The sequence below is a fragment of the Etheostoma spectabile genome, chromosome 15, assembly GCF_008692095.1.
Source record: "Etheostoma spectabile isolate EspeVRDwgs_2016 chromosome 15, UIUC_Espe_1.0, whole genome shotgun sequence".
Taxonomy (NCBI): domain Eukaryota; kingdom Metazoa; phylum Chordata; class Actinopteri; order Perciformes; family Percidae; genus Etheostoma; species Etheostoma spectabile.
Window position 1 is genome coordinate 34830552 of NC_045747.1, and position 13103 is coordinate 34843654.

Below are 13103 nucleotides of genomic sequence, written 5' to 3' on the forward strand. Positions count from 1 at the left end.
TGTGAAATATGTAATTGTGTCCAAATAAATATGTTGGGACCAACATTTACATTTTGTGGCTGCTTGGGGGACGGGGAAGATGGGGCAAGTTATGCCTATTTGTGTTGCGTCCTAGGTACCCCTAGACTGGGCGTAACATAATTGGGGGCTCGTTCCGTCTTTCTTGTCGGGTAAGTTCGGGCGTGTGTGTTTCGTGTTCTGGTTGACGTTGTTTTTTTGTGTGTGGGGGAGAAACCTTCTTTGGCTAAAATTGAAAAATGTAAAAAAAACAGACCTGTTGGTGGTGGCAAATTATTAGGAAGTGCAAGTGTCTTACAGTGCCAATAAGGCAGAGCTTAAACAGTGTCTGTGTGCAGAGTTGGTGGAGCAGGGCGTTTTGCCTGACCCGGCTGCTGATACGGCTGTTGCTGCTGCAGGTAGCGCGGCGGGTAACGCACCGATGGCGGAGGTGAAAATGGCGGGGGTTGCTGGCATGCTCGCTGCTGGTGTGGGACTTGAGCCGGTCACGGATCCTCTCCTGGGTAACATGACTACGGAGGATCTCCGCATTACCCTCCAAATAAAGAAGGTCACCGCAGTACTGTTTCTGTTCCGGCTTTTGACATCAGTAGGCACATTGCTCTAGTTCCTCCATTTCGTGAGTCCGAGGTTGACTCGTATTTCAGCGTTTTCGAGCGGATAGCGGCTGCCCTGAGTTGGCCCAAAGAGTTTTGGTCCCTTCTCCTCCAGTGCAAATTAGTGGGGAAAGCTCAGGAGGTCTGTGCCAATCTTTCTATTGAGGATAGTCTTGACTATAATATATTGAAAAAGATTGTGTTGCAGGCTTATGATCTGGTCCTCGAAGCATATCGACAGAAATTTAGAAACAGTGAGAAAACTGCTGACCAGACATATGTTGAGTTTGTGCGTGACAAGAGTGTTCTGTTTGACAAATGGTGCCAAGCGTGTAATGTTAAAACCATGGCGGAGATTAGAGAGATGATCTTGCTCGAAGAATTTAAAAAGGGTATATTGTGGTTTATTTGAACGAACAAAAGGAGTCATCGGTAGCAAAAGCGGTTGTGCTGGCTGATGAATTTGTTTTGACCCATAAAAGTGTTTTTTCTACGCCGGCAATTTTTCGTTCACGTGTTTTGCCAGAGCGCAGAAATCGGTCGCCGAAGATGATGCGTAAAAGCACCTCACCAGCTGCGGGTGAGGGCCGCAAGTGTTTTTACTGTCACAAGCCAGGCCATTTGATTGCTGTTTTTACTGGCTCTTAAAAAGAAAGCACCACACAAGCAGTTAAAACATCCTGCAGGTGTGGGGTTCATGAACGCCACGTCCTCACCTGTAAAACACACCGAGTCTTTAACTGAAGCGGTACTCACGGAGGTTGATCCTCGTTTTAAGCCGTTTGTGACTCAAGGATTTGTTTCTGTTACTGGCAAAGAATCGGATAAAGTACCGGTAACTATTCTTTGAGATACAGCCGCCTATCATTCGTTCATACTGGCTAGTGTTCTGCCGCTCTCAAATGAACGTTGTGTTGTTCTGATTTGTTAGTGTGGGGGATTAAAATGAGTGAGCTTAACGCCCCACTTCATATGATCTACTTGCATTCAGCACTTGTGTCAGGACAAGTGAAGGTCGCCGTGCTTCCGCAGTTTCCAATTAGTGGCATTTCGTTTATTTTAGGTAACGATCTGGCTGGAGGAAAAGTGTTTCCTCTGCCCAAAGTAATTACTGATCCCATTTCGGTTGCGCCTGTTTGCTACTCCTCCGCTGTCTCTTCTGCTTTATCTGTGCCATCTTTGTTTCCTGTGTGTGCCATTACGCGAGCACAGGCTTGTAAATTTGGTAAAGCTGTTGATTTGTCTGAGTCGTTTATGGCTACATTAGATGAGGATGAGCTTGTTTGTCCAGTGTCCCCTGCTACTGAAAATGTAACAAAGTGTGAAAAAGTAACTAAATGTGTCAATAAGGTTGATCTTCATCCTGCTGACCTAGACCTGAGTTTAAATGTGACCCGAGAATGTTAATTGATGCTCAGATAAATGATGCTCAGATAAATGATCCGTTTCTAACTTTGTGTTTGTCCTCTAGCTGCTGAGGACGACACCAAGCCTGTTTTTTTTCCTGAACAACGGTGTCTTGATGCGACGGTGGAGTCCTAACTTCAGTGAGATACGCGTTGTAAATCAGGTGGTTGTGCCGACAGACTATCGTGCCCAAATTTTGAGTCTTGCACATGACTCCAGCCTAGCTGGACACCTGGGTGTTAAAAAGACGTATCGCCGTAATCACCGTGCGCCATTTCTTTTGGCCCGGGTTAAAATCTGACGTCACGAAGTATTGTCGCACTTGTCACACATGTCAAGTCGTGGGAAAGCCCAATCAAACTGTTCCTCCGGCACAACTTCATCCGATTCCTGTGCTTGGTGAGCCGTTTGAGAGAGTGTTGAAAGATTGTGTGGGTCCGTTACCACAAACTAAATCAGCAACGCGGTACCCTGAGGCCATTCCACTGCGCACACTTAGAGCAAAACCGGTTGTGAAAGCTCTCAATAAATTCTTTACAACTTTTGGTTTGACTAAAACTATACAGAGTGACCAAGGTACAAATTTCATGTCCAAACTGTTTGCACAAGTGATGAAAGAGCTAAAAGTTAAACATGTAACATTGAGTCCTTACCATCCAGAGTCCCCAGGCGCACTTGAGAGGTTCCACCAAACCTTAAAATCCATGTCTTGATTCCAGCAGAGTGTGGGATGAAGGTCTCCCTCTTCTGTTATTCGCTGTGTGTGAGACTCCACAAGAATCGTTGGGTTTCAGTCCTTGTGAGTTGGTGTTTGGTCATACGGTGTGCAGTCCTCTTCGTCTCCTTAAAGATGAACTGAACTGGAATTTGAATAATGGTGATATAACAGATGTATTTTATTACTTTTCATTGGTACAATTATTAAAATGGGTGAATTTGTTAAAAGGGATAAAATGGCAAGTTGAAAGCGTTGTTTTTGTTACATGGGCGCCGCCATGTTGGAATTCATATCATACTATCAAGTCTACTAGGCAAAGGGCTGCGTGTAACGTTGTTGTCACTCAAAACACGAACATATTCACTTACAAAAATAAAGCCCAACGTGTCCGCTTTATAGCGTTCAACAAAACAGAGACTGACACACTGGGGATTACTGAGACACAACACCAAGCTAGAACGATCCAACCGAGGGAAAGGGCTAGCAGCTAAATACGATGGCAGCACTCTTATGACAAACTCCCCAAGCTAGCACTCCGACCACAGACTGTAGAAATAAACCCAGACTCCGACGATATCACAGATCGATAACAATACGTTTACTAGCCGCTAACTAAACCACAGAATCCAACGTCCCTCTACTCACCCTAGCTGATGTTTGCCGTCTCAGGGCACATTGTTGATGTAGAAACAGCTGCTAGTTCCATAGAAAAAATCTGCCAACTCTGCAAAACTCGTGACTCCTCCGTGCATCTATGGTCAAACTGGGGTAACTCTCCTACATAACAAGCGATCCCATTGGATTAATGCGTCCAATTACATTTTCCATTTATCTGCCTCTATTTTCGTAAACGAACAGGACCTTAACCATGTTTTTCAATTTTCTCTGAATGGACATGATATATAAGCATATATGATATGATATATTTCCTAAAATGCATAATGTGCTTGAATACAATAAAGGAGAGTGCATGACAGTAAGCTGCACCCACACACACCGGTCACTGTCACTCCCCCCCCCAAGCGATCCTGTACTTCAGTGGAGCCTGAAACTGATTGTCCTCCATGTGGTGGTAGTCAGACACTACAGGCCTGTCCCTCACAGGCTCAAATGCGTAACCCATGCCATTAAAATTACTTTTTTTCGTGTGTATATTATGTGCTGCAGCCGATGCCTACATCGGTCCGGGGAACCATCACCTTATCGTGGTGGAGAGGTTTGTGTGTCCCTATGAACCTGAGGGCTGTGTTGTCTGGAGCTTTGTGCTCCTGGTAGGGTCTCCCATGGCAAAGTGGTCTCAGGTGAGGGGCCAGACGAAGAATGGTTCAAAAACCCTATGAGAGACCGAGGAAGAGAGGGAGTGACCCTGCCCGGAGGAGGCCCGGGGCCCCCGTCTGGAGCCAGGCCCAGACGGCGGGCTCGTCAGCGAGCGCCTGGTGGCCGGGTTTGCCACGGAGCCCGGTCGGGCACAGCCCGAAGAAGCTACGTGGCACCCTCATCTCCATCCCATGGGCTCACCACCTGTGGGAGGAACCGCTGGGGTCGGGTGCGCTGCCATATGGGTGGCGGCGAAGGTCAGGGGCCTCGACGGACCAGACCCGGGCGGCAGAGGCTGGCTCTGGGGACGTGGAACGTCACCTCTCTGTGGGAGGAGCCGAACTTGTGCGGGAGTGGAGCGTTACCAGTTAGATCTGGTGGGGCTTACCTCTACGCACAGTCTCGTTCTGGAACCGTACTCCTGGATAGGGTTTGACTCTGTCCTACTCCGGAGTTGCCCAGGGTGTGAGGCGCCGGGCGGGTGTGGGGATACTCACAAGCCCCCGGCTGAGCACCGCTGCGTTGGAGTTTACCCCGGTGGACGAGAGGGTCGCCTCCCTACGCCTGCGGGTGATGGGGGGGAAAACTCTGACTGTTGTTTGTGCATATGCACCAAACAGGAGTTCAGAGTATTCGGCCTTCTTGGAGACCTTGAATGGAGTCCTGTATGGGGCTCCAGTAGGGGACTCCATAGTTCTGCTGGGGGACTTCAACGCACACGTGGGCAATGATGGAGATACTTGGAGAGGCGTGATTGGGAGGAACGGCCTCCCTGATCTGAATCAGAGTGGTTGTTTGTTGTTGGACTTCTGTGCTAGTCATGGATTGTCCATAACAAACACCATGTTCGAACATAGGGATGCTCATAAGTGTACGTGGTACCAGAGCACCCTAGGCCAAAGGTCAGTGATCGATTTTATAATCGTTTCATCTGATCTGAGGCCGTATGTTTTGGACACTCGGGTGAAGAGAGGGGCAGAGCTGTCAACTGATCACCATCTGGTGGTGAGTTGGGTCAGGGGGTGGGGGAGGACTCTGGACAGACCTGGTAAGCCCAAACGCGTAGTGCGGGTAAATTGGGAACGTCTGGAGGAGGCCCCTGTCCGACGGACTTTCAACTCACACCTCCGGCGGAGCTTTTCGTGCATCCCTGTGGAGGCTGGGGGCATTGAACCTGAGTGGACAATGTTCAAAGTTTCCATTGCTGAAGCTGCGGCGGGGAGCTGTGGTCTTAGGGTCTTAGGTGCTTCAAGGGGCGGTAACCCACGAACACCCTGGTGGACACCGGTGGTCAGGGAAGCCGTCCGACTGAAGAGGAGATGTTTCTAAATATCTACAGGCCACCTAAATTGTGCAACCTTCATTGATGACTTCACTGAACTGCTGTCTATTATCTGCATTAACTTTGATTGTGTAATCATTGCGGTGATTTTAACATTCATGTTGACAGCCCCCAGGACAGGGGGGACAAAGAGCTGTGTTGTGTTTTTGAGAACTATGGACTGGACTCAGCATGTGACGGAGCCACCCCACAATAAGGGCCACTCTGGACTTGATTGTCTCCAAAGGTCTGACCATTTCCAAGTTTGTGTGACTGACGTTGCTCTCCAGATCATTCCTGTGTTTTCTTTAACGGCACTATCTCTGTGCCCAAAGTGTCCAAACAAAGATAATCAGAAACGTATATCACTGAAAACACAGTGACACATTTATTCAGCTTTTCTCCTCCACACCAGCCCTCTCTGGGCTACAGTCAGTGAGCTTTTAGATATTTCAACTGTAAAATTAACAATGTTATTGATGCCATTGCCCCACTAAGGTCAAAGTTGTATCTGGTAAGAAAAGATCTCCATGGAGAAATGTCCTACTGGTGAAACAGAAAAAAAGAGTGTAGAAAGCTGAACGAAGGTGGCGAAAAACAAATCTCCTGGTCCATTATAACTCCTATAGAGAGACTTCCATTTATATTTGGAAATGAGGAATGCAAGAAGGTCTTTTTTCTCTGATATATCCTAGAAACAATAATAATTCCCGTGCTTTGTTGCTACTGTTGATAGTTTAACAAACCCTCCAGTACCAGTACATCTGACTTTATCTACCAAGGCCTGCAATGACTTTGCCTCCTTCTTCAAAGACAAAATTCAAAATTAGACAAACAGTCAGTGCCTCCATATCAAGTCCGGAATGTGTTGTCACAGTTTTCAAGCAAAAATAGTTCCAATATGACAGAATTTCACACGATCAACCATACAAACCGGGAGGACATTATTCAACATCTGAAAACCTCGACCTGTTCCTTGATGTTCTACCAACGGGACTTTTCAAAATGTTTCCAATTGTTTGACTTCTGATCTTCTACAGATTTGAACACATCTCTTCTTTCAGGTATCTTTCCACAGGCCCTGAAAACGGCAGTAATCAAGCCGCTCTTAAAAAAGAAACACCTAGACAAGTCACTAATGAGCCCTATAGGCCAATATCAAACTTCCGTTTTTAAGTAAATCATTGAAAAAGTAGTCTTTCACAACTCAACCATTTCTTGTCACTAAGCACAGTTTTGATACCTTTCAGTCGGGTTTCCGACCACACCACGGCACTGAAACGGCTCTTGTCAAAGTCTTTAATGACATCCACCTTAACACAGATAATGGCAAAATTTCAATCTTAGTATTACTTGATCTCAGTGCTGCATTTGACACGGTCGACCATGACATACTACTAGACCGATTGGAAAACTCGTTGCCTTTCTGGCTCAGTACTAAACTGGTTTGATCCTACCTAAAGAATAGGGGATTACTTGTGTCTATAGGTAATTATGCACTGAGCGTACAATATGACGTGCGGGATCCGCAAGGCTCCATTCTGGGGCCTCTCTGTTTAAACATCTACATGCTTCCACTGGCTCAGATTATGGAGAAAAACAAAATAAGTTACCATAGTTATGCGACGACACAAATTTACATAACCTTATCGCCAGGGGACTATAGTCCAATACAAAAACTGACTAAGTGCATCGAACAATTACGCTGGATGTGCCAGAACTTTCTGAAATTAAATGAAGGAAAAACTGAGGTGGTTGTTTTTGGAGCAAGAGAGAACGATTAAAGTCTGCGCTCAGCTTCAAACAACAATGTTAAAACAACAGACAAAGCCAGAATCTTGGTGTCTCATGGACCAGACCTGAACTTTACAGCCCATTAGACATTACAAAGTCACCTATATCACCTAAAGAATAATAAAGGGTTAAAGGACTTATGTGTCAACAGGATTTGGAAAAACTTGTCCATGCCTTATCTTCAGTAGACTTGACTACTGTAACGGGTCTTTACAGGTCTCCCTAAAAAATCAACAGACAGCTGCAGCTGATTCAGAACGCTGCTGCTCGAGTCCTCCTAAGACCAGAGACTGGATCACATCACTCCAGTTCTGAAGTCTTTACACGGGCTTCCTGTGTCTCAAAGAATTGATTTCAAAGCTCTTGCTAGTTTATAATCACTTACGGTTTAGGTCCAAAATATATTGCTGATCTGCTACTACACTATGAACCACCCAGACCTCTCAGGTCATCTGGGACAGGTCTGCTTTCTGTCCCCAGAGTCAGAACTAAACAGGGTGAAGCAGCTTTCAGTTTCTATGCTCCTCAATATCTGAATAAACTCCCAGAAACCTGTATCCCGCTGCACTCTCAGTTCTTTTAAATCAAGGCTGAAGACCTTCTATTTGATGCTGCCTTTCTTTAAATGACTAATCTTTCTTTAAATTTCTTATGCTGCACTGTAAATTTTATCTTGTGTTTTATGTTTCTCTTTGTTTTTACTGTCTATTCATGTGTTTACCGGTTTTTATGCTTGTGATTTTTACATGTTTTTACTTGTGTTTTATCTGTTTAACTGATTTTGTGTAAAGCACTTTGATGCCTTTTGCTGAAATGTGCTATACAAATAAAGCTGCCTTGCCTTGCCTTGCCTTCCGGATATGTTATCCCAGGGACTCCGGACGCAGTTGCAAGGTACCGACGGGCCCAAGGGCTGCAGCCTCTGCCGTGGCAGAGGCAAAGCGCGGGTGTGGGAGAAGTTCGGAGAAGACATGAGAAGGACTTTCGGTCGGCCCAAGGTGCTTCTGGAAACCGTTCGCCCCTCAGGAGGGGAAGCGGGGACTCATCCAAGCTGTATCAGTAGGATGGGACGTTGTTGACCTCAACTGGGGAGGTAATAGAGCGGTGGAAGGAGCACTTTAGGAACTCCTAAATCCAGCTGACACGTCCTCTGTGGTGGAGGCAGAGCTGGAGGATGATGGGGATTATCGTCAATTTCCCTGGTGGAGGTCGCTGAGTTAGTCAACAACTCCACAGCGGCAAAGCCCCAGGGATTGATGAGATCCGTCCAGAATGCTGAAGGCTCTGGGTGTGGAGGGGCTGTCTGGTTGACACGCCTCTTCAACTTGCGTGGAAGTCTGGGACAGGTGCCGAAGGAGTGGCAGACTGGGGTGGTGGTTCCCCTCTTCAAAAAGGGGACCAGAGGGTGTGTGCCAATTACAGGGTATCACACTCCTCACCTCCCTGGTAAAGTCACTCCAAGGTGCTGGAAAGGAGGGTTCGCCGATAGTCGAACCTCTGATTGAAGGGAACAATGCGGATTCCGTCCTGGTCGTGGAACAACGGACCAGATCTTTACTCTGGCAAGGATCCTGGAGGGAGCCTGGGAGTATGCCCAACCTCTACATGTGTTTTGTGTGATCTGGAGAAGGCGTATGACCGGGTCCCCCGGGAGAAACTGTGGGAGGCTGCGGGAGTATGGAGTGAGGGGGTCCCTTCTTAGGGCCATCCATCTCTGTATGACCAAAGCGAGAGCTGTGTCCGGGTTCTCGGCAGTAAGTCGGACTCGTTCCAGGTGAGGGTTGGCCTCCGCCGGCTGCGCTTTGTCACCAATCCTGTTTATATATTTATGGACAGGATATCGAGCGTAGTCGGGCGGAGGGGTTGCAGTTCGGTGGGCTTAGGATCTCATCGCTGCTTTTTGCAGATGATGTGGTCCTGATGGCGTCATCGGTCTGTGACCTTCAGCACTCTCTGGATCGGTTCGCAGCCGAGTGTGAAGCGGCTGGGATGAGGATCAGCACCTCTAAATCTGAGCCATGGTTCTCAGCAGGAAACCGATGGAGTGCTTTCTTCGGGTAGGTAGTGAGTCCTTACCCCAAGTGAAGGAGTTTAAGTACCTTGGGGTCTTGTTCGCGAGTGAGGGACTATGGAGCGTGATTGGTCGGGAATCGGAGCGCGTGGTGCGGTATTACATTCGTTTATCGCACCGTTGTGACGAAAAGAGAGCTGAGCCAGAAGGCAAAGCTCTCGATCTACCGGGCAATTTTTGTTCCTACCTCACCTATGGTCATGAAGGCTGGGTCATGACCGAAAGAACGAGATCCAGGGTACACGCGCCGAAATGGGTTTCCTCAGGAGGGTGCTGGCGTCTCCCTTAGAGATAGGGTGAGAAGCACAGTCATCCGAGAGGAGCTCGGAGTAGAGCCGCTGCTCCTTCGCGTCGAAAGAGCCAGTTGAGGTGGTTCGGGCATCTGGTAAGGATGCCTCCTGGCGCCTCCCTAGGGAGGTGTTCCAGGCACGTCCAGCTGGGAGGAGGCCCCGGGGAAGACCTAACTAGGTGGAGAGATTATATCTCCAACCTGGCCTGGGAACGCCTCGGGATCCCCCAGTCGGAGCTGGTTGATGTGGCTCGGGAAAGGGAAGTTTGGGGTCCCCTACTGGAGCTGCTGCCCCCGCGACCCGACACCGGATAAGCGGTCGAAGATGGATGGATGGATGGAGCCGATGCCTATATACCTTCGTGCCAGTGACGTCATCGATATTGTCAGCATTCTAATACTAACACACGCAATTTTTGTGTTGCTTAAAAAAAAGCTAAATTGATTTTTTTAATCAACCTTTTTTTGTAATTCATTTGTAATTATCATAAACAACAAGTTATCAAAATTTAGTTTTTCAGTTCAGTTCATCTTTAAAGATAAGTGGTTGTCAGAGTCGCCAAAAGCTGAGCATAATGTGCTTGATTTTGTCAGTTCTTTTTGTGAGCGTCTTAACTATGTGTGTCAGTTAGCCCGTGATAAGGAAAATCAGTGACACAGACTACACAGACCGGAAGAGAAAATCGAGAGTATGTCATGTTAACATGCTGAAACATTACTTTACCAGAGTGAGAGATTCCCCGCCGTCTCCCGCTGTGCCCATGATGTCCGTGTATGCTCCTCAGTACCTTCTTGGTGATGATGGTTTGGCCGAGAAAAGTGGGTTGATGCCGGCCGCTCGTTTAAGAAATTCAGAGGTATTGTGTAACTTGGAGGACTTTTTGTCCCATCTGTCTGATTTGGCCCGTGCGGATATTGTAAACTTGATTGAGGATAACTTGTTGCTTTTCTCTGACCATCCTAGTCAAACGTCGGTCCTGTATCATGACATTGATGTGGAGGACCACAAACCCATAAAGCAACACGCATATAGAGTGAATCCGTCGAAAAGAGCTATAATGAAGCAGGAGGTGAATTATCTGGTTGAGCATGGGTTAGCTGTTCCCAGTGTAAGTGCGTGGAGCTCACCCTGTGTTTTAGTTCCAAAACCTGATAGTACTCCTCGTTTTTGTAATGATTACCGCAAAGTAAATTCCGTTACCAAACCTGATTCTTTTCCGCTCCCCAGGATGGTAGATAGCATAGACCGTGTAGGCTCCGCCAATTATGTGACGAAGCTGGACCTGTTAAAAGGTTACTGGCAAGTTCCTTTAACACCAAGGGCCTCAGAGATATCTGCTTTTGTTACACCTGATACTTTTCTCCAGTATACCGTCATGTCGTTCGAATTGCGTAATGCGCCCGCTAAGTTCCAGCGGTTGATGCGCATCCTTTTATCTGGTGTCGAAAATTGCGAAACTTATATGGATGATGTTGTTGCTTATTCCTCCAACTAGACTGACCATCTTAATACATTGTCCCTTATTTTTAGTCGTCTCCGTTAGGCTTCCCTCACTTTTAACCTCGCAAAATGTGAGTTTGGGAGAGCCACTGTTACCTATTTGGGTAAGCAGGTGGGTCAGGGGCAGGTACGTCCTTTAGCTGAAAAGGTGCAGGCGATAATTGATTTTCCTGTCCCACAGTCCAAGAAAGCATTGCATCACTTTCTTGGAATGTGTGGATATTACCGTGGTTTTTGTCACAACTTTACTAATGTGGTGGTTTGTCTCACGGGTCTCGTAAGCCCCTTAAAAGAGTTTGTTTGGTCTCCCGCTTGCCAGGCTGCTTTTGAGTCTGCCAAGGCATTACTGTGCAGTGCTCCTGTTCTCGTCGCACCCTGTTTTACGCGTCCTTTTAAATAAGAGGTTGATGCCAGCGCTTACGGTGCAGGCGCTGTGGTCCTACAGGAGGATGATCAGGCGATTGATCATTCTGCCTGTTACTTCTCGAAAAAGTTTAACAAGCATCAGCTTAATTACAACACCATCGAAAAGGAAGCTCTTGCCCTCCTTTTTGCTTTGCAGTACTTTGAGGTTTATCTCGGGTCTAGCTCACAGCCTATCAATGTGTTTACTGATCACAACCCGTTAATATTCCTCGCTAATATGCGAAACTCCAACCAGCGGCTTATGCGTCGGTCTCTTCTTTTGCAAGATTTCAACTTGCGAATTCACCATAAGAAGGGTACCGAGAACATAATTGCAGATGCTTTGTCCAGATGTTCCTCAGACATCTAGAAGTTGAACCAAAAAAAATTGTCAGTCTGTACAGCTTTCCAAATTTGTAGGGTTACTCTAGCCCACTCCCCCCATATGTGGGATGGACTAGAGATGTTTAGACTAACATCTAAAAAGGGCAGTACTTTGAGCGGTATTGGACTGTGGCCCTTTTCAATATCAGGCCATCGTTTATATTACAAATTCTTAATCCAAGAAATTATGGGTCTCAGTTGTGCGTCCCAGAAGTAATATCTAAAGTTTGGAAGTCCCACACCCCCATTTGGTTTAGCTAACTGCAATGTTTTAAATTTTACTCTTGGTCATTTTGTTTAATCTATCAAATGTTAATTTATAAATTTCTATGGACAGTATGTGAAATAGATACGTTCATCTGTATACTCTCTACTCAACCTATCAGAGATAGAGGAAGTGTCGAACATCTCTCTAGATCGTCACTGACGTGTTTGATTTTCTTAAAATTAGCTTCATAAAGTTTTTCTTTAGATGGGGGGGATAAAAATACCCAACAATTTGAAGTAGTCCATTTTAACTCACTGTCATGTCTTTAACCGAGATTGGAATTTGGCCATTAACATCCATAGCTTCAGTCTTATCCATATTACCTTATATCCCAAATAACATCCATACTGGAGAAGTAGGTTTTTTTAAGCGTGTTATTGTTGTTGCAGGTTCCTTTAAGAACATTATTACATCGTCAGCAAACAATGATAATTTATGTTCTTCACCATTGATAGAGATGCCTTTAATATTACAATCATCTCGGATGAGCTGGGCTAGGCATCAATACTGATTGCAAATAAGGGTGAAAGAGGACATCCTTTTCTACAACCTTGCTCTAAGGCAAAGTTTGCCAAAATATGACCATTAACTTTGACTGAAGCCAGTGGAAGTATTGAGTATTTATATCCATTAGATGAAGTCTGAACCAAATCTGAGCTGTTTAAGGGTTTGGAGTAGGTACTGCCAAGACACTCAAACAAATGCTTTATAAGCGTCCAGTGATAATAGTAACGTCTCCCCTCCTCTGGATTTTGAATATCTCATTATATTTAATAATCTGTGAAGATTGTCACCATAATATCTCCCTGTGATGAAGCCTGTTTGGTCTGGATTTATAATTTGTGCAATGATCTTATTCACTCTCTTTGCCAATATGTCCGTTAACTTTTAGTTGAAGGGGGGACAATATTTCTCAAAAAAAAAAATTCAATTCATTAATGTAGCCATTGGGTCCTGGACTTTTATTATTTTTCAGTGATGAGATTTTCTCTTTAATCTCCCACTCCTCAATGG

General features: G+C 46.0%; 1 protein-coding gene and 1 long non-coding RNA gene across 2 annotated transcripts in view; one reads left to right on the forward strand and one right to left on the reverse strand.

The window, feature by feature from the left end:
* The window catches only part of LOC116702643 (uncharacterized), a 16904-nt gene extending 14012 nt beyond the window's left edge, over positions 1-2892 (reverse strand). The window contains exon 1 of the long non-coding RNA XR_004335228.1: positions 2883-2892. This is a non-coding gene — a long non-coding RNA (uncharacterized LOC116702643). The remainder of the gene's footprint in view (positions 1-2882) is intronic.
* The window catches only part of LOC116702639 (thyroid hormone receptor alpha), a 106541-nt gene that overhangs the window by 6321 nt on the left and 87117 nt on the right, over positions 1-13103 (forward strand). The window lies entirely within an intron of this gene.